Source organism: Amphiura filiformis, chromosome 15 (assembly GCF_039555335.1).
Source record: "Amphiura filiformis chromosome 15, Afil_fr2py, whole genome shotgun sequence".
Classification (NCBI taxonomy): domain Eukaryota; kingdom Metazoa; phylum Echinodermata; class Ophiuroidea; order Amphilepidida; family Amphiuridae; genus Amphiura; species Amphiura filiformis.
In genome coordinates this window covers 56,698,536-56,721,101 of record NC_092642.1, presented here as the reverse complement: position 1 = coordinate 56,721,101, position 22,566 = coordinate 56,698,536, and the positions used below count along the sequence as shown (strand labels likewise).

The 22,566-nt window shown below is 35.8% G+C and overlaps 1 protein-coding gene across 1 annotated transcript in view; it reads right to left on the bottom strand.

Moving 5' to 3' along the window:
* The window catches only part of LOC140171857 (queuosine 5'-phosphate N-glycosylase/hydrolase-like), a 65,094-nt gene that overhangs the window by 24,912 nt on the left and 17,616 nt on the right, over nucleotides 1–22,566 (bottom strand). The gene's annotated exons all lie outside the window — the stretch shown is intronic.

The following is a 22,566-nucleotide window of genomic DNA, read 5'->3' as shown; positions in this document are numbered from 1 at the left end:
TTTTACTAACTACTTCATCACTAGTGATATCAGCACTGAGTATAGTTACTTTATCAATACCGATATCAGCATACCGGTAGTAGGCCTATTTCGTGATTCTAGCATCCTCTTTTTATGACATTTTTCAGTAGATAGGCCCTATCCACGAAAAAAACCTATTCCCAAAATTTCAGTTGATTCCGATTTTGCGTTCGCGAGTTACGCATGATTATGTGTATTACACTGCTCCATAGACAATGCGTTGTAATTTCGTTCTGGTGCACCAGAACGAAATTCAAATTTCACGATATCTTTGCTAAACGAATTAATCTGCAAGAAATAGTTTGTACATAAACATTATGTAGCCAGAGGTTTCCAGTGATATAAAAATCTCAACATTTTTTTAGAAAAGTGGGGGATGAGGCTGTGGATCACGAAATGCCCTTAGCTGAATTTATACTCGATCGCTTTTGCAGAAAAGCGATTTTCACGCATGCTCAATGTTTAGGCCTACTTACATTTCCAGAGCGTCAAGCCGATCAATCGATTCAAATCGCTGAGGCAAAAAAAAATGACGTCGCTTTTGCAAGTTGAAGAAATCTCAACTTCCCTGCGATATCGCTTGACACGTGAATGCGTCAACCAATCATATACAACCATCTGGATCTATTATTTTGCTAATTAATTTACCTTTCTCGATTATTAATTTTTGGTGATGAATTAATTCAAAGCAATAATTATTGACAGCAACTGATGTTTTAAAATGTATTTTGTGACATTTAGAATATTTTAATTGTCGTCTGCAATCGCTATCGCCGTGATAAGTATAAATGCAAAAGCGACGAGCGATGCATCGCAACATTCCATGATGCAGTCATGTCTACAGTAGAATTCATCTCGACCTTTGCAGGACTTAACCCCATTAAAAGCTATTAAACCAAGATAACACTCATTGAAACAGCTCAACTGATTAAATCGGATCTTCCCTGGTTGTGCACAAGTGTCTGTTTTCATGTGCGATATCGCAATAAAGCTGGTATTATAGCTTCAGTTGGGTAACCGATTATAAAGGAAACGAAAGGAAACAATGGTATGTGTAGCTTTGTTCACGAAATGAGACAATTGCCTGCTTTTTGTAAACCAGCATTCTTGAAAATGAGCAACATAAGGATTGTTGACTTAACACGGTTTGGAAATAATTTCTTCATATTTTTGGTGTTATCTGTCGTTTACATATCCTTCCTAAAACATGTAAGTACGAATATTTCCAAACATCTAAATTAGCTAAAAATTTAGGACATGTTACAATACTATATTGTCTAGAATTTTAGAAGAGAACTTTTAATATTGGCCGGTTATTTTTCACACAGCGACGTTAACTAGGCAATGTACTATTACCTATAACATTAACTAAAACACCAAAGTACGAATATTTCCAAACATCTAAATTAGCTAAAATTTAGGACATGTTAAAAACTATATTTTCTAGAACTTTAGAAGAGTACTTTTAATATTGGCCGGTTATTTTTCACACAGCGACGTTAACTAGTCATATCCCCATACTTTTAACGTAGGGCTATTTGTAGAGGTCACGCGTCAATGGGAAAGAGCACTGTGTATTGTGTATAGGAAAACGGACAGTAACTGCAGTATGCGGCGATTGCCCATCGCTTTTCAAAAGCGTTTTACCGCAATCGCTTCAGCTTTAGATACCGTAGCTACTTCGTCAATACCCTTATCAGCAGATGATAGCTACTTCGTCAAAATCTTTATCAGCAGTAGATAGCAATTTTATCAATAACTTATCAGCAGTGAATGACTGCTTCATCAGTACTGATATCAAATAGTTACTTCATCAATACTCATATCACCCATAGATAACTACCGCACTTCATCAGTACTGATATCAGCAGTAGATAGTTACTTCATCAATACCGTACTCATCACCCGGCCCATAGATAACCACTTCATCAGTACTGATATCAGCAGTAGATAGTTACTTCATCAATACTCTTATCAGCCGTAGATAGCTACTTCATCCGTATTGATATCAGCAGTAGATAGTTACCCGGTACTTCATCAATTCTCTTATCACCCATAGATAACTACTTCATCAGTAGGCCTACTGATTATTAGCAGTAGATAGTTACTTCATCGATACTCTTATCACCCATAGATAACTACCTCATCGGTCTGATATCAGTGAGTAGATAGTAAGTTCATCAATACTCTTATCAGCCGTAGATAACTACTTCATCAGTACTGATATCAGCAGTATAGTTACTTCATCAACACTCATATCACCCATAGATAACTACTTCATCAGTACTGATATCAGCAGTAGAAGCTAGTAGATAGTTACTTCATCAATACTCTTATCAGCCGTAGATAACTACTTCATTAGTACTGATATCAGCAGTAGATAGTTACTTCATCAATTCTCTTATCAGTCATAGATAATTCATCAGTACTGATATCACCAGTAGATAGTTACTTCATCAATAATCTTATCAGCCGTAGATAATACTTCATCAGTACTGATATCAGCAGTAGATAGTTACTTCATCAATTCTCTTATCAGCCATAGATAACTAATTCATCAGTACTGATGTAGATAGTAAGTTCATCAATACTCTTATCAGCCGTAGATAACTACTTTATCAGTACTGATATCAGCAGTAGATAGTTACTTCATCAATTCTGTTATCAGCCATAGATAACTAATTCATCAGTACTGATATCAGCAGTAGATAGATAGTTACTTCATCAATAATCTTATCAGCCGTAGATAATACTTCATCAGTATAGATATCAGCAGTAGATAGTTACTTCACCAATACTCTTATCAGCCTTGGATAACTACTTCATCAGTACTGATGTAGATAGTAAGTTCATCAATACTCTTATCAGCCGTAGATAACTACTTTATCAGTACAGATATCAGCAGTAGATAGTTACCGTCATCAATACTCTTATCAGCCTTCATCAGTACTGATATCAGCAGCAAATAGTTACTTCATCAATACTCTTATCAGCCGTAGATAACTACCGTAAAATGGGGTAACTTCGGTCAGCGGGATAACTTTGGTCTGTCAAATTTATTTTTTTTAATGGTCATATTTTCGTACAGCAATATTGCTTTTAGTCATATTTAGTGTCAATTTGTTAAGAAATATATTTGGAAGAAATAATAGTCGCTTATGTCCAATTTCCTCGAAATTTACGAAAAAATCGTGATTTTTGACCAAAAATGAGCGTTTTTAAACATTTTTTCAGAAAATAAAATCGATATTTGTGAGCAAAATGTGTGTTTGATTAATTTTACAAGGGGTTAAATGTCACAAAAAACAACAACTTGCCCAAATACAGCGAAGATCAATTTAAAATTTTTTTTTTTCTTCATGGAATGTAATACACTGACCAAAGTTACCCCAAATGCGGGATAACTTTGGGCAGGCTATTTTTAACCCCTAGGGCACCCTTACAAAATTATTAAAAAATCTTTTTCAACTTCAAGGTGTAGAAGGGAACCCTAATGTCATAAAAAAGAGAAAATTAGAAATATTATTGCTTTTGTTTGGAAGCAGTGGTTTAAAAACTCTGAAAAGTGCCCAAAGTTACCCCATTTTACGGTACTTCATGAGTACTGATATCAGCAGTATCATAACTCTTATTCAGTACTAGTTCTTCATCAGCACTGATTACAAGCTATCAGCAGAGATAGCTACTTCTTTAATACCCTTATCATGAGCAGTAGATAACTACTTCATCCATGATCCACACCCTTTATTATCAGCCGCAGTAGATAACTACTTCTCCATTACTGGTGTAACTAGTTACTTCATCAATACTGATACCAGCAGTATAAGTGCTACTTCAACAATACACAGGCCTACCAGGTAAAGCTACTTTATTTTACTTTATTTTATTTATTTATTTATTTATTTATTTATTTATTTATTTATTTATTTATTTATTTATTTATTTATTTATTTATTTATTTATTTATTTGTTTGTTTTCTTATTTTTATTTATTTATTTATTTATTTATTTATTTTTTTAATTTTTTTTTTTAATATTTAAATTTTTTAATCTGTTTCTATTTTCTTTCCTTTTTTTTCTTGCTGTATTTTTTCCCCTTTTGGTCGATCGGTGTAATCAAGTGTAGGCCTATTCTTGCCGGTTTCCGTTTTTCAGCTTTAGAGCATTGGGCCTCGACCATTGTCCAAAATAGGGAACAAGTATTAGTGATCTCTTTATAACTATGCAATAGTAGTACTGCATAAGTGTAGAGTCAATTAGCCCCTCAAGTGATAATCACCTACAGTATAAAAATGCAAGTTACTCAAAATGTATTATGGGTAGTAAGGTAACATCCACTTATTAAGGAAAAGGCGCGAAAATTCATTAACAAAAAAATCAAGCTGGGAGACAGACGTTGTTCCGAGACTATTTCTTCGATTCTTTTGCAAATTCCAGAATCAAATTGGTAAGTAATCATCATAATCAATCATCATCATATTACTCTTATAGCAATGCTTCCAATAAAATCGGTGTCACAATGCGAAATAGATGACACGAATAAACGATAGCAGTAAAACGACTAATGAATAAACGAAACGGAAATAAATATTAATCATCATCATCACCATTGTTAGACCGAATAATCAGTCCCAATACAAAATTTGTATAGGGACTGAATTGGTTACAGCAGTAAAGCTTATGGCAACAGTTATGTCACTTTTGAGTTGCACTTGTACTCACTTGGATTATAACACACTCCAAATTGTTGCTTGGGTGTACACAGAAGTTTGGGTGTATAATCGATGTCAAAAACCGTTCTGCATTCCAACAAAAAAGCTATTTTCCAGTTGCGTTTTTAGCACAGTTTCTCTCGCCACACACTCGTATTTATTTACCTCTGCTAATGCCGATTGACTTAGTCTCCTCGCCGGCTAGTTTGGTTCCGCTCCCGCCACACAGACACCAAACAGTCTGCGAAGGAGACTATAGGTTTACTTCCGTTGTCCAGCTTGTCTCATGCAAACAAGGTTCGCGATGACCAGGAATTTTCGACGGTGTAGGCTAGCTCGAGATACTCTAGCTAAAATACAGGTTTACATTTACTATCTTACATTATCTTGCTGTATTTCAGCTAGAGCTCCAAACGACAAGCTTCCGGTTTTTTTTGGAGAACAATACTGTTACGTAAGATGAAGAAGAAACCCGCCTCGGAGCCCGCCCTACTCAATATTTCATTGTAGGCCTACTTATTGCAATTTGCCTCCACACATTACGTAATCAACACAAAGCTTTGTGAGGATTAGTGAGTGGATAAGAAATTGACAGTGGAGGATACGAAGGACACGCCGATTGTTAGTTGTCAATCATGAATTGCCGCAACGTATTAATATTTTACTGCATGGCATTCCGCAAACACCAAGACAAATTATGCCGTATTTTTCCAAAGATCATCTCATATGAAGTAAGCTGAATGCGATCTGTACTTTTGTAACATTCCGATCGCTTTTGATCACCTATTATCGGCGAATTTGCTTGAAAACACGTGAGTTCATGTTGTGTAAACATAATTAGCATAGACACAAATGAAATTACGATGCAATACAATGCAATTTGAATGCGCAGCAGATCTATAGAAATAATGTTGCCCGGTTTTATGCAGAATTAGACCCTGTCTGGTGTAGGCGCGAGAAATTAGATTTTTTTGCACATTTCCAGTGCACATCCAGAAGCTTGAAGTATTGTAGGAGAGAGGTAAGTAAGTTATTAGAGAGCTTGCGAAATGGCGTTACTTTAACTTTAACTTTAACGTCTAGAGGATTATAGAGGATTATGTATTCAAAACCACCTTGCTTTTGAATACATAATCCTCTATAATCCTCTAGACGTTAAAGTTAAAGTAACGCCATTTCGCAAGCTCTCTATTATCACGTATAGGGGATTGCAGGTAATATACAAAATGATTTAGTGGTGAAAAATATCATGTAAAACACAGAGTGGTCGTGAACAAGTTCAGGATGACAATATCGACATCCTCCCCGAATAGGAAAGTAACAGCGTTAGTAGGCCCCTACGGCACTACACCATTGTTATCTTGTTCGTCATTTTTATCATCATCATCATCATCAACAACATCATCAATCTATCATTATGATCATCATCATCATGATCATCATGATCATCATGATCATCATGATCATCCAACCTCATCATCATCATCATCATCATTGAAAAGGAAAAAAAAGTTAAGTATAATAATTGTGACGTTCATGGTCGATTTGCCCGAACTATTTTGGTCGCTCTAATGAGCCTACATTTCATTTTATGTTCCAGAAAGAACATCATGGTCACTTGCGTGATGTACCGTCATGGGGGTAACTTCGGTCAGCGGGGTAACTTTGGTCGGCACGGTCAAATATATTTTTTTAAATGGTCATATTTTCGTACAGCAATATCGTATTTGGTGTCAATTTGTTAAGAAATATGTTTGAAAGAAATAATAATCGCTCATGTCCAATTTCCTCGAAATTTCTGAAAAAATCAGGATTTTGACCAAAAATGAGCATTTTTTACATTTTTTCAGAAAAATTAAAATCGATATTTGTGAGCAAGGATGTGTGCTTGATTAATATTGTAGAGCCCAAATGTCACAAAAAACAACAGCTTGTCCATATACAGCGAAGATCAATTTTTTTATTTATTTTTTCTTCATGGAATGTAATACTCTGGCCAAAGTTGCCCCAATTAAATGCGGGGTAACTTTGGTCAGGCTATTAGGGCACCCTTACAAAATTATTAAAAAACTCTTTTTCAACTTCAATGTGTAGAAGGGAACCCTAATGTCATAAAAAAGAGATAATTCGAAATACAATTGGTTTTGTTTGGAAGCAGTGGTTTAAAAACTCTGAAAAGTGCCCAAAGTTACCCCATTTTACGGTACAAAACAAGTTTGGACTGAGTTATCGGAAGACACGGTGAGACGGAAAATTTAACTCGTGCGTGATCATTGGTGATGCAGCCTGCAAAAGAAGTTTGGCGATGCTTTATAATAAAGACATGGTGGAGCGGAAGACTGAATAGCTACAACAATGCTGATGAAAGATAAGTAGACCTACACACATAGATTTAAACAGAAATTCAAAGATTCCCTTTGTTTTTTGAGCCTATGAAACAAAAATACAGTATTATGCCCGGATTGTTTACACTAATGCAGTCAGCTACCTGCACAACCGATTCTTTTGTTCTGCAAGGCTCACTCAGTCATTTAATGAGGCAATACAAACGATCGAAATTGGTGTTGAAATGAGCAAAATTTTGAGTTACACCTTTTCAGTGTAAAAATTTTTTTCTCAGCCAAATGAAAAGCAATAATTTTCATTTGTTCAGTAAATGGCTGGAAAAACTATAATGCTTGATACTGATTTTTTTTTTAAAATCCTGGTGTTAAACTTAGGCCTGAAATTCAGTCATTTAGTGTAAGATATTCGATTTTTATAGGCTTCAGCTCGGCCCGCGAGCTTTTTCTTGGATCAACCTTTTAGCTTTTCAAAGTAATATAGTTCGCTAATGAAGGATTTTCCCCAACTTTCTAAAGCACATCACCGTGAGCTATATATCATAGTTTTGTCAGAATTTCCGTTTTGATTTCACCATCTTTCAATGTCGGCTGAAAAATTTCTAAATCAACACGTGAAATCTAAAGGCTAGTACTAGCATTGTGGATCGATATCCCTGGGTTTAATAGGAATACCGGCATGGCTATAGTGTTGCCAGAACTTCAATATAGCAAAGAAATTCCCAGACCTATAGCGCTCCTACTGATCATGTTTAACCAGAACACCCAATTGGGGATTTAATCGCTGGTCGGGCAATTTGCTTTCAATGAAAAATTGACCTGGATAACAACAAAGGAAATATCGACTATTTCAGCTGGTTGCTCTCGAGATAAAAGTACTCACCATTGCCTACTTTTACTTAGTTTGACATTTTCGGAGACTGAATGGAAAAAGGGTAAAACAAAAACGGAAATTCTGACAAAACTATAACATATAGACCCACACGATGTGCTTTACAGAGGTGGGAAATATCTTTCTTTAGCAAACTATGTTAGTTTGAGACGCTAAAACATGAATTCCGTAAAAAGCTCGCAGGCGAATTCAAGGCCTATAAAAATCAAAAATATCACACTAAAAGACACAATTTGATGCTTAATTTTAACACCAGGATTTAAAAAAATTTATATCCAAGCACCAAGTTTTTAACTGACATACTGAAGAAAAAAAAAAATTGCTTTATATTTGACCGAGAAAATTAATTTCATAGCAAAAAGGTGTATCTCTGAATTGTGCTGATTTTTACATGTATCGATCGACTTTTAGCGCGACTAAGCATTTCTAAAGAATTGGTTGTCCAGGCGGCAGACTGAGAAGCATATATCATCACCGCGGAATCGAAGTTTATTCTTTTCATATTTTTTTTTTCTCAAAAGAGTTTATTTTTCACTCTTTTATACATTTTAGAAAGTTGGAAAGGTGGTCTATATTTTACCTGGCGATACCGATTCTTTATTCAAAATCTTGGAGTTTGTCACAATTACAGCTCATTAGCTTTAATTCTGTGAATGTATTTCACGCAATTAGCATCGAATGCTTATTGGCTATTCAAAGAAATTAAGCATATCATGACTATTTATTGTGCAATCAATCCCTATTGTCTACTCTGTATTTATAGTCTGAGACTTGTTTTGAACATGAACATTTTATAATGGTGAACATACAATTATGTGTACTAAGTTCTGCTAATTTCCCCCATTCAGCTCTTTATTGTTTTTAAACCACTACGAACTTGATATTCATCACATCTAAATGATAATAATGAAATAAAACCATTCGACATTTATACGATCTTGTGAAAATAAGAAGGCCATGACACCGAAGTAGGGCCTAATTTATCAATTCGGTGCATGTATCAGACAATTAACATCGCAAGGTTATTTGCCGATTCGAAAAAACTGTAGACCAAGATATATTTCTCATGTAGAAATGTTAGACCTACTTGTCTTCTCTGTAATCTTAGTGGTTTTGAACATTTTAAACATCTTCTGGTGAATTATTATGTTTGGTGTATGCAGGGATATGAGCCCTGTGCATGTAATGTTTGTAGCTGCAAAAACTAAATGTTATATTTAGGCATCACTTTGTGATATCGTGCGTTTCTAGGCCTATAAGATCTCACACCACCAAATCAGAGTCCCATAGAGATATGTGCTAAATTTGCCTTAAGAAAACGTCATTTTTTCTTCACAGGAGCGACTCAGTTTTAAGCGACAGCTATGATGGTTGAAATCAGCCCTTGCCTGATCCCTCTGGCTGGGAAAAACATATAGGTTGACCGTCATTATTTTTTACGACTGGCCCTCAAAGTCTACGATGTCTGGGAATTTCCTATTTTTCAGGCAAAACCATGCCGGTGTTTCTGTAAAGAAAAGGCTGCTTAAAATCATTAAAAGTTATTCGATCTCTCCCATCTGTGGTACACTTGCAGGAATTAATATTACTAATCATGACCAATCCAAATTTGGCTAAAATTATGCAAATTTCTGCTCATTTTAATGCTTAAATTCAGAATCAATGGGTTTTTCTGAGAAGTGAAATTCAAGGGCGCACAACCATATATACTATTTGGTGGTGTGAAATTATAAGATAACATTTCTGGCACGGCATGATGAAACATGTTTTGGAATAATAAAGAAAAAATCATAATTTTACTTGAATTTTAAAGAGCTAGCCTGTCTGTCCTTATATTTACTGCAATTAATTCTCTTGCACAAAAATACAAGTCATAACATCTACTACCCTATCCGAGGTGGAAACTCTGAATACATGCTTGTTGAGCCATTCGTGTTCTTGGTTACACGATAAAACATAAGTGATGAGCAACGCGAAAAGCATGAAAAGTAAAGAACGCTTGTACTTATATATAGCTCGAGGTGTGCTTTTTAGTTATTGTACGGTTTTTTTCATGTTTTATCACAAAGCTGTGGTTTATTGCCTCTCTAAATGTGAAAGAGTGACATTTCACAATTTTATGGATTGCCAGTGATCACCGTAAGGATTTTTTTCACTCGTTCACTCTTTTTTCACTCCTTTACATTTAGAGAGCAGGGAATTCTGCAGAAAAAGAGTATAGCCTGGGAATTTGATAAGGCCATTCCATGTCAACTCAGGGATGTGCACCGCAGCACCTCTTCAATTTTTTCTTTTTCTGTGTGGTGGTAGATATTGATGAAAAGTAACCTTTAAATCCTGGAATCCTGAAATTTGAGCTTCATACTCCATTTCGTTTTCCCGTGGCATCAATTTGAAATTTAGGGGGGTCAGCGTAAAAAATGTGTCGCAACGCGAAATTTGAGGTCCATAAATGTATAAAGGATTTCTTTACAACTTTGAAAAGTATGTATCCTGGGGTACTTTGTGTTAAGCCATCAAGAACTGCTATCAGAAAACTTGTAACTCCATTCTTCAACATATGAAGTTGGGCCCTCAAATGCAACTTCGGGGGTCAAAATGTAAAAAAGTGGTTTTGCATGGGTAATATCTCAGCTAAATGTATTCTAATATGCTCAATATTGGATAAGAGTAATGTCCTACCAAAGGGCTCTGACTGGCAAAAAATTGACGCTAAAATTATTTTTTACTTTTGAGTTCTGACCCCCCAAAGTTGGTCCTGGTTAGACGAAGTTGCATTTTGAGGGCCCTATATCTTTTAAAGTAAAGGAGTTACAAGTTTTCTGATAGCAGATTTGAATTCTACACCAAAAAGTACCCCAGGATACATACTTTTCACAGTTTTAAAGGGTTCCCTTTATACATTTATGGACCTCCAAACATCGTCTTTCGCGTTGCGACACATTTTACGCTGACCCCCCTAAATTTCAAATTGATGCCACGGGAAAATGAAATGGAGTATGAAGCTCAAATTTTCAGGATTTTACTTTCTCATCAATATCTACCACCACACAGAAAAAGAAAAAAATTGAAGAGGTGCTGCGGTGCACATCCCTGGAGTTGACATGGAATGGGCCATAAGAGCTTTAAACTCGTGGAAAGAACTTATCAAAATTAATTCAATCTTAATAGCTGTTCAGCACCAAACAAATTTCTGTTGGAAGGGGTCCCGGTGTCAATGGCCAGTCATTTTTTTAAACCCATCTGAGGTTATTCATTTGTATAAGGCATCAAGATTCAGTATCAAACTTTGATATTTGGGAACCCCTTCCCAACAAAATGACAACAGCCTACATGATTGTTACTTATCCTAACCGTAACTAACCTAATCTTAGGGGTACTACACCCTGGCCAATTTTTGCCTATTTTTGCATTTTCTCAAAATTATAGCACATTGGTGACAAGTAAGATATGTATATTATAGGGGCAAGGACTACAACTACTGTACTGAAAATTCAGCAACTCAAAGCAAGTGGTTATTGATTTATTGATCAAATATTGGTTTTCCCTCATTTTTTACTGTAACTCCACAACTGTTGTCAGTGCTGAAATAAAATTTCCAGTGCAGTAGTTGCAGTCCTTGCCCCTATATACATATCTTACTTGTCCCCAATGCGCTATAATTTGTCAGAAAAATGCAAAAATAGGCATACAATTGGGCAGGGGTGTAGTACCCCCTTAAGCCAAAAAAAGCGTGTTATTAAACAACACAGAGCTTGTGCAAATTTGATGCGGTTAATATCTTTAAAAAGGGATTAAAATCCCTTTTCCCCGACTCAAACTCGGTCAAACTAAGCTTGAGATGCTCGAAACTTTCGAAGCTTAGGCCTATACACATAATGAAATTTGTCACTAATTTAAAGTGTTGTTCTAATAATTCTTCCAACAAAATAATGCTCTATAAACATTATATATTTGTACCGATTTTTTCACAAATGAGGGGACGAATGCGCGAGCAGCTCTGTGATCTGAGATGCACTTTTTTGGCCTTACTAATACAATTTAACTCAACACAACCTGATCTTGACTTAGTTCCAGTAACTGAGACCTGACGACATTATGATTTACATTGGGTATTATCTGCTAATTATAATGTCCAAATGATCATGATACTTTCGAAATTCCTAGTTACTAGGACTAGATCATGCCTAACATAACCCAACATAATTATACTTAACCTAGTATAACATAATCTTACTAACATAACTCTTATAATGTAACATTACAAACCGAACATAATCTTATCCGTTATAACACAACCTAACCTAACATCACCTAACATAATATTACTAACATAACCCTTTCTAACATCAACATAACATAATATTATCCGTTGTAACACAACCTAACCAACATCAACGTAACATATAATATCCGTTATAACACAACCAAACTCAGCAAACACAAAAATGGTCTCAAAACGTTATTCAAAACGTTTTAATAACAAAAATGTCGAGTTATATAAAGATCATGAAATTGAATTGTAAAATATTTTGGGCAAACATTTTTGCAAAATATGTCAACAGTTTCCTCCTGTATCGCAAAAATCGGTGATTAGTTGTTTGGTTATCAAAACTTCCTTCACCCAATGGAATTTGGGGAGCTGCACAGATAATTGGTGGATGTTACAATCTAAATGCGGATAGGTGTGCGCCGTTCGGCAGCAACCTAGTTGATGCGATCTGATTGTGATGATTCACCATTCCATTGCAGCGAAATTACAGCGCTTTGAGTCCTCTAAGATCTGGAGAAAGGCGCTTTATAAATTCAAAATTTATTTATTTATTATTATTATTATTATTAAATAACATTCTGTTAGAATGTTTTGCATCACCTTTTCAAAATTGTTTTATTAATGTTATTAAAACGTTTTTATATCCTTTATATCACCCGACATTTTTTGTATAAACGTTGTGTGCTTGCCAAGAACCTAACCTAACCTAACCTAAAAGGGCCTATACCTAACCCAATACATAGTTAAAAATTTCCACGTATGAGTATAGTAGGTCCGAAATGGCTTGTCTGGTAAGAGCCCTCGGTTGTTGGAAAAAGCATGATAAAATATGAAAAAAAACCGAACATCTATAGAATAACTAAAACAAAACCACACCTCGAGCGTTCTTGTACTTTTCGCGTTGCTCATCACGTTATGTTTTCTCGTGTAACCAAGAACACGACTCAACAAGTGTGTGTGTATTCAGGGTTTCCACCTCGGATCAGGGTAGGTGTTTAATACTGTTTATGTCTTGTATTTTTGTTAGAGGTAATTAATTCCAGCAAATACACAGGCAGATAGGCTTAACTCTCTAAAATTCGGTTAAAATAATAACCTGTCTTTATGTTACATAAACGCGTTTTTTGTCGATTCATCATCCCATGCCAGAAATATATTACTTTTTTATAAGCCATAGATACGCACGATATCACAAGGCGATGCCTAAATATAACATCTACAATGCTGGCCATAAGGGACCGTTCATAAATACTTTGGTGGGGGGACTGGGCAAAGTGTGGGGGGACACAAAAGTTTTGAGTTGCAGAATGGGGGACCAAAAAGTTTTGGTTACTAAAGGAGGGGGGGTCAAAAAAGTTTTTAACAAGAAAATACCAAAAGAACAAGAGCATACAAAATTTTTCCGCGCTACGCGCGCATATGTACCAATAAAGCCCTTTTTTACCCCGATTATGGCTCAAAATAGTGCAAAATAGACCTACATTTTTTGGCACGCTACGCGCGCTCATTTCCAGTATCCCATTAAAGCCTTTTTGGAATCTCAAAGACTTTACATGTATGTATTCTACAGTCACTATAAGAAAAGGGTATATGTATGTATCCCACTGATAAAATGATGCAACCAGCATTTTTTTTGTCTTTGACCCAAAATTTATATTTTGCCTCCCTGACCAAGAAAGCTGGCTATGCCCCAGATAAAACAGTCTTAAGTATTAAATTGAGTATGTGCCCAGATGTTGCTCTCAATTTCCAGTGGCATAGCGACGGGGGGAAGGTGGGGGCATGTGCCCTGGGCGCCACTCTTAGGAGGCGCCAAATTGACCAATTCAGCATTGATTCTGCGCCCCTCTAAGCGATGAAAGTCAAATTTTTCGCGCGCTTTGCGCGCATAAAAGGTCAGAGTCATTTCAAAGATCAATTTAAGATCAATATTCAACTTCATTATAACCAAAATTAATTAATGGTAGGCCCTTTGTGCTCCGGGCGCAATAATTAGGCTATTTCACAAGAATCGGGAGCAACACCCATCCTTAGACCTGGGTGCCACAAGCCCTAGCTACGCCACTGTCAATTTCCCGTTTTTGTGTTACTTTTATTTATTTAATTATTGGTTATAAGAATAAAACATGTATTTTCAAAAAATTAGAATGCATAAATTGAAATTAAACTTCATACAAGTCACAGCATGTGAAAAACACCTTCAACTTTCATGTTTTTTGGAAACAGGCCTATTATAAATAAATGTATGAACAAACATGCAGGCCTATAATTGTGACTGAGTTTGCACAAATGGAGTAGCCCCCCTCCCCAGACCTTTTTTAACCTCATGTAAGGGGGGGGGGGCAAAAAAGTTTTGTATGTCTAAAGAGGGGGTCAAAAAGTTTTATGGTTCTCTGGAGGGGGGTCAAAAGTTTTGACTCAAAAATTTCAAGTGCCCAGCCCCCCCACCAAAGTATTTATGAACGGTCCCTAAGTGTTGGGACGGTTTGATAGGGTAATGTAAATAAGCCCCCCACTCCCCCGATCAATGTTGAATTCGACTTTTTGGTCACACGAGCCTTGTGGCACCCAACATTGATTGGTGGGGAAGGGGAGGGTTGGGGTGTTAGGAAAGTGTTTAGGCTTGACACCAAAGAAACCTCCACTTTATCACGTTAATAATAACGGAAATAAGGTCATACTATAGTGTACGTTTTCCATAAGTGTCCCAACACATTTTGGCAATGGAAGTATTTGAAAAATAAAAAAAAATCATCTAATTTCATTTTTTTGCTTATAACTCAAAAAGTAAATATGATATTGACACCAAATTTGGAGCAGTTAGAGATCTTATCATGTGGCTTTACCCAAAAAATTTTGGATGGCTACATTTGACATTTAGGGACTGGTCACTTAAAATGTCTTAAAACGATATTTTGGCCCTGTCTAAGTTCACTATTCGTCACTTTAACTGTCAAAAACTTGGGTTTTAAAATGGAAAATTATTGTTTCCACCAATTAAAATGTTACAGTACAGCTATAGAAGAAAATAAAAGTTATCACAACATCTCGTGATCAAAAACAAATAAAGGAATCGAACCCATGCACACTTGTTTTCCCAATTTACCGCAGTCTACCACAAATGAAGCAACAAACACAGAAAAAAAGAAGGACGGACATTGGCAAAAATTGATAGAACGACGAATATAATATGATGAAGGATAATATAAAATAAAAACAAAAAAAAAGAAAAAGATATATAAATAAATTCAGGGGCTCGAACCCGTGTCCACTGTGCCTGTGGCAGATGCCGTATCCATTGCACCACAGAGCTGTATTACTTTAACAGGCTTAAACTGTAATATAATGCTATACAAGATGCATGTATATAAATATACGCTCTACGGACGATAAACATTCAAACAAATCGCACTTTTACGGCATTTGTTTCATTAACTGAATATTTATCATATAGCAGGTGTTGGCTGACATTTGTGCTCCACATATATTTCAGTTTTGGGCCGGGGTAAAATGATTTTGGGACAAAAACGAACGATATACACGTTTGTAAAAAGAAAAAGAAAGTAATATTATATTAAAATTCTTTACTCTTTAAAGACGTGTATACCGTCCGATTTTGTCCCGTAGTCATTTATCCCGGACAAAAACTGAACTAAATGTGGAGCACAATGTCAGCCAACACCTGCTATATGATAAATATTCAGTTAATGAAACAAATGCCGTAAAAATGTATTTTTTGGACTGTATATCGTGTGTAGAGCGTATATTTATATACATGCATGTTGAATAGCATTATATTATAGTTTAAGTCTGTTGAAGTTACACAGCTCTGTGGCGCAATGGATACGGCATCTGCCACAGGCGCAGTGGACACGGGTTCGAGCCCTGAATTTATTTAGATTTCTTTTTTCTTTTCTTTTGTTATTATTTTACAATATCCTTCATCATATTATATTCGTCGTTCTATTAATTTTTGCCAATGTCCGTCCTTCTTTTTTTCTGTATGTCTACCTATATTTTACTTTCTATACTTACTATAAGTTTCTTTGAAAGCGCTTTAATAAATTTCAGTCATAAAATGTAATTTAAGCCTACTCCTGCCGACTATGATTATATTTACACGATATACTCGTTGCAAATACCACATACGTTTTTGATGCAAACGATGAAAATGATAAAGTTTGTTGTTGTTTTTCTAAAATTAGCTTTTTTTAAAATTTTAAGTATTTTTTCCCAAAATCACTCTTTTAAAAGACTTCAATCAATTCCTGTCAACAAATATCATGTATTTCTGGCGATTAAATCACTACTCTTTCAAAATAAAACGTCATTTTACGCAAAATACGTAGTTGGCATAGGCTAATAATGTTCAGTACGCACTGTAAAATACATGATATTGCGTATAAAACGTGACCGTATCCCTAAATCACATGAGGAAAATGCAATAAATTTTATATAAGTGAAAAGATAAATAGTTTCTCCGTTTTCATGTAAAATTGGATGAAAATCCAAGCTATGGTTGAGGAGATATGGGCCAAAACACACATTTTAAAATTTGATTTTTGTACCTTAGAGACAATGCTGGCCATAAGTGTTGGGACGGTTTGATAGGGTAATGTAAATAAGCCCCCACTCCCCGATCAATGTTGAATTCGACTTTTTGGTCACACGAGCCTTGTGGCACCCAACATTGATTGGTGGGGAAGGGGAGGGTTGAGGTGTTAGGAAAGTGTTTAGGCTTGACACCAAAGAAACCTCCACTTTATCACGTTAATAATAACGGAAATAAGGTCATACTATAGTGTACGTTTTCCATAAGTGTCCCAACACATTTTGGCCATGGTTGTAGTTTTTGCAGCTACAAACATTACATGCACAAGGCTTATATCCATGCATACACCAAACATAATATAATTCACCAGAAGATGTTTAAAATGTTAAAAACCACTAAGATTACAGAAATGACTGGTAGGCATAATATTTCTGCATGAGAAATATATTTTTTCAAATCGCTAAATAACCTTGCGCCATGATAATTGCTTGATACATGTACCGAATCAAAAAAGAAATTAACTTCATTCTACTTATTTTTCACAAGATTATAAATGTCAAATGGTTTGATTTTATTATCATTTAGATGTGATGAACGTCAAGTTCGGAATCCACGTGGTCTTCTACGTAAAGAAATAGAGAGCTCAGTGAAAAGTACAAAATTAATAAACGTAAAATGGCTCATATGGAGGCCTTCGTATTTTCTTCAAAATCATTCATGATTTTCACCTGAGACGAATATACGAATAGGTATATTCGTCTCAGATTTTCACACGATTGCAATGTAGGCTTTATACAATATTTTAAATAAAATTTCGGGATCTCGAGGTATAAAAACTGTCAACCGTTCCAATGCCAAATCGTTAAAAGCGTTTTAATAATACAGGCATTTTTAAAAATTATTTACTCATTGTTTCGGCTCAAAAAGCAAAGGGAATCTTTCTGTAAGTGAGAATTAATGTAATTTTATGTCAAGTTGTGAGAAAAAATCTCGAAATTGATCAGAAACCTTATGCTTCTCCCTATATGGTGCACTCATTGAGTGCGGGTGAATGGTTGCCTGCTTATTTTTTAGCCATTTTGGAATACTTAATTGTCCCTCGAAATCAGGAAATGTTTAAATTTGCCATGGAAATTCAAGTAGATTGGTATCCTGATAGGCACTTTTTCAAAATCAACAGACACATAATATGCCCACCATCCAAAATGTATTTAACACCCATCTCTTGCGTGCCACTGGCTCACCGATCGCTATTGTTCATTTTACGAAGCGATTCAAAAAATGAATTTGACTAACCAATAAAAATGCATCTTTCTATATTTTCATTTTCATTTTCCGGTGATGAAGTTTGCTGTGCGAAGACCAGTGAGTTGTAGGCCCAAGAGGACTGCACCCGGGATAGGGAATAGTACTATACATTGCTATTGCCGAAACACATCATAAAAAGTTAATACGAAGTGGAGTTGGGAAGGCCATAGTAGACATGGAAGGTGCAGAAGAGGAAGGGAAAATAGGATGCACAATCCATACAGAAATGGAACATTACTGAAGGCTTACACAACAGAAGGTGAAACGACCTAGGTGAAGTGAAGTGAAGACTAGAGCTGCACCAATGCATATTGGAGGTAATGTGTCGGCGCGTCGTTAAAGGTAACTTATTTTGCATACTTGATTTTACAAGTCTTTGATATTGTCCCACCTAGTGATGAGCTGATACGTATACAGCCTGTCTCAAAAAAAAATTGTGCAAGTGAAAAGCGCCCTCTATGGCAATTAGAAAATACCGTTGTGACATGATGCTTACATCAACGTCAAGGGCGTAGTCTTAGCTCTCAAATACCGTTAGGCTCTGTTCAATTTGCTTGTTTTAATCTCGAGATATGTTTAGTTAGCAACGAAATGGTAAAATCACAATTGTGCCACTTTTACTAGGGAAGATCAAAATAGTTTTATACTGTTTTTAACGTTTTCTCATGATGCAGGTATATATTATTATGATTCTCTTTTTACACTTAAAAAGATTAAAAGAGAAATAGATCACATTCTGCTGTTTCTTTGTCACTCAGGAGTCAGGACATGTTAAAAGTAAAACAAATATTGCAAACTTATAGGTTAATGAGCGCGTACTACTTGTTGGGAGAGAAATTAGACAAAATATCGCATGCGCGCTAATGTTGATGCGTCTTATTCACGAACCCCGAAAGGGGAGTGCATTAGACGCATCAACATCAGCTATCATTGATTTACATGTGCAGCCCTCTTCCGTAGTAAAAGTGGCACAATTGTGATTTTACCATTTCGTTGTTAACTAAACATATCTCGAGATTAGAACAAGCAAATTGAACAGAACAAACGGCATTTGAGAGTTAAGACTGCACCGTTGACGTTGATGTAAGCATCATGTCACAACGGTATTTTCTAATTGCCAAAGAGGACGCTTTTCACTTGCACAATTTTTTTTGAGACAGGCTGTATACGCTTCCGATCTTCGATTACATGACCAATCGGTGATTAACTAACAAAAAACACCATAAAATGCAAATTGGGCTATTCTAGTTGATATTCATACACCCCCTATGAAAGACGTGCTGCCCTTAATCTCCCATACAAGCATGACAAGTTATTTATAATTTCAAGTAACAATCCACACTCACTGTGTTCAACTAGCTCAGTGATTTTGGCTCTTTATTTCTTCAAAATAACAAATATATGAAACTTTCATAGAAGTAAAGGAATGAGCTATTTCATGTGGCAAAACAAACACATATTTTGCACTTCAAACAAAATAATAGTGATGTAGTTTTCTGACGTATGAGTAGTCCCCGTTATACTGGCCTAAGTAAGACCCTTCATCCCGGGGCCTTTATTTGGGCTCTGGGCAAGTGGTAGCATTAGGGGACATTGTTCCCCCATTTGGAAGTAGGTAATGGTGTCTATAACAGACGAGGTACAAAACACACCAAGGATGAAAGGTTGATACAAGAGGATACCTAGAATATACACTAAGGCACTAAGCCAAAAAAGAAACTTGTTCACGCGGTCCTATCTTAAAAGACAGGACCTTGTGAAAAGGTTTCTTTTTTGGCTTAGTGCCTTAAGGCCCGTTCATACTACCACCGCATTTGCGATGCGTTGCTTTGCGATGCCGATATATCGATTACTTTTTGCCGCAACTCAACGCAACCCGTCGCATTTCCAAGTTAAAATGTATTTAACTTCATTGCGATATCGCAATGCAGTATTTGCAGTACGATGCAGTGCGGCAACGCACCGCATCGCAAAGCAACGCATCGCAAATGCGGTGGTAGTATGAACGGACCTTTAGTGTATATTCTAGGTATCCTCTTGTATCATCCTTTCATCCTTGGTGTGTTTTGTACCTTGTCCGTTGGAGACGCCATTGCCTACCTACTACTCAAAATGAACCAAAATTACACACAGGATTGCCTCATTAAGCTACTCTCATGTCAGTAACCAAGCAGTTGTCATATACTGACACAACTGCAAAATGCACTGGAACAGCTTCCTGGACCACATTCACAGTCCAAATGCACCCTGCACAAGAAATCTGTGAGAATGTGAACAAGGACATTGTTCAGCCTGATAATTCCCAAAGAGTAAGTGGAATAATGTGGAACAAGACCTGTTTCTTAAAGAAAGTGCGTGAAAAGCAGAAAGCAGCACCGTTTTGTATATTTTGTATAATTATTCTTGGTGCCAATTATTGGGCTGCGAATGCGGTCCATGCAGGAAGCTGTTCCATATCAGTGTATTTTGCTGTTGTGTCAGTGTTAGAGTAGAGTAGGCCCTATTGAGGCAATCGTGTGTGTAATTTTGGTTAAATTTGATGGACATGGTTTTAAGATATGACCTTGTTAAATTTTTTTGGCTTAGTGTATATAAAACAGAAAGATTCGAGTCAGATATACCAACTTAGTAGAAGTAAACAAAAATACAACCAACGTTTCGAGCAGTTAAAAGGGCATTTCGTGCTCCACAGCCTCATCCGCCCCCTTTTCTCAAAAAAAGTTGAGATTTTTATACCACTGAAACCTCCGGCTACCCTGCCGGCTACATAATGTTTATTTACCAAACATTTCTTGCAGATTAATTCGTTTAGCAAAAATATCGTCAAATTTCAATTTCGTTCTGGTATACCAGAACGAAATTACAACAGTGACCTATGGAGCAATGTAATACACATAATCAACTGAAATTTTGGGAATAAGGTTTTTTCGTGGATATCTAATGAAAAATGTCATAAAAACAGGATGCTAGGATCACGAAATCCTCCTTTAAACTGCCCTTCCTCAGGAACAAACAACTAGCTCTCTTTCTGTAGAGACAATGGAGGTGTACACTGACACTGCACTATAGTAAAAATCCAAAACATGGACCATGGTTTACATACTGCATTAGTTTTTGTAACTATATAATTATTGTCTTTGTCTTTGTCTTGTTCCCTACATCAAGTTGGTGTACCTGACTCGGATCTTTCTGTTTCCCCATTTGGAAGTTAGTTTTTCCGGTCAGTTAAGGGATCTAAAATGAGCGTTTATTGCGTTTCGACAGTATTTTTTGTGGGACATGAGAGCACCTCAGACCTATCGAATTACATTCTGAATACGAAGCATGTCTTTCTGATATCAAATACTTTTCATTTTTTGAAAATCACAATATAATACAAATTTTATGACAAATTATAAAAATTTGATATTTTTCAAATGTTTGATATATAACAGTCCTCGAAGTAAATTATATAAATCTAATGACATATTCTTAAAGTGTATGTAGCAGGGAGGAAAAGCGAATTGAAAATTTTGACCTTTCATATTGAAGATATGTATTTTTAACACAAAAAGACCTAATTTTTTTTTGGTGTTTTGGGAAAAAAAATCCATATCTTCAATACGAAAGGTCAAAATTTTCAATTGATCGCCGGCTTTTCATCCCACCTACACACACTTTAAGTATAACTCATCAGATTTATAAAGTTTACTTCAAGTACTGTTAAATATCAAAAATATCAATTTTTAATGATTTGCCATAAATGTGTATTAAATTGCGAATTTCAAAAATCAAAATTATTTGATATCAGAATGACATTCTTCGTATTCAGAATGCAATTCGATATGTCTGATGTGCTCTAATGTCCCACAATAAATACTGTCCAAACGTTCATACCCCAGCCCTTAATGCACAAAAATAAACATGTTGCAGAAGTGAATTTGATGTTTACTATAGTATTCGCCTCTTTCATACTTCCATGTTGTTTGTTTCTTCGTGGACAAATAAAAGTTCCACTCGGGAGTAGTAGACCAGCTCTGGGAGGAAACCTTGCCGTATCTGGATAGCTTCCAACACTTGGCATAGCTATATTATAATCATAATGTTAAAGCATTTTGCACAAACTTTGTTTACATGAAGAAACTATATAGACTTATGAAAAAAGAAGTTTGAGGAACTTCATTATTGGCATATCACATGGGTCATATCAAATTGTAATTTTACGTTTTATTTGATTTTGAACTAATTACTATTTAATTTAGGCATCAAAATGAGCTTGCAACAATTGTAGTATCCCAATCACAGAGCAGTTTTGAGTAGTATGATGTCAGAGCTGGTGAAAATTATCAGATCATGTAATTTCCATTTTGTTACAATAACGATGTTGTTCTTACTTTAATTTGGTATTCTGTGTAACAATGTACAACATGAACTCCAAATACGGACCGTAAATTCAGGTGACCATCATCACGTCACCATACCAACAA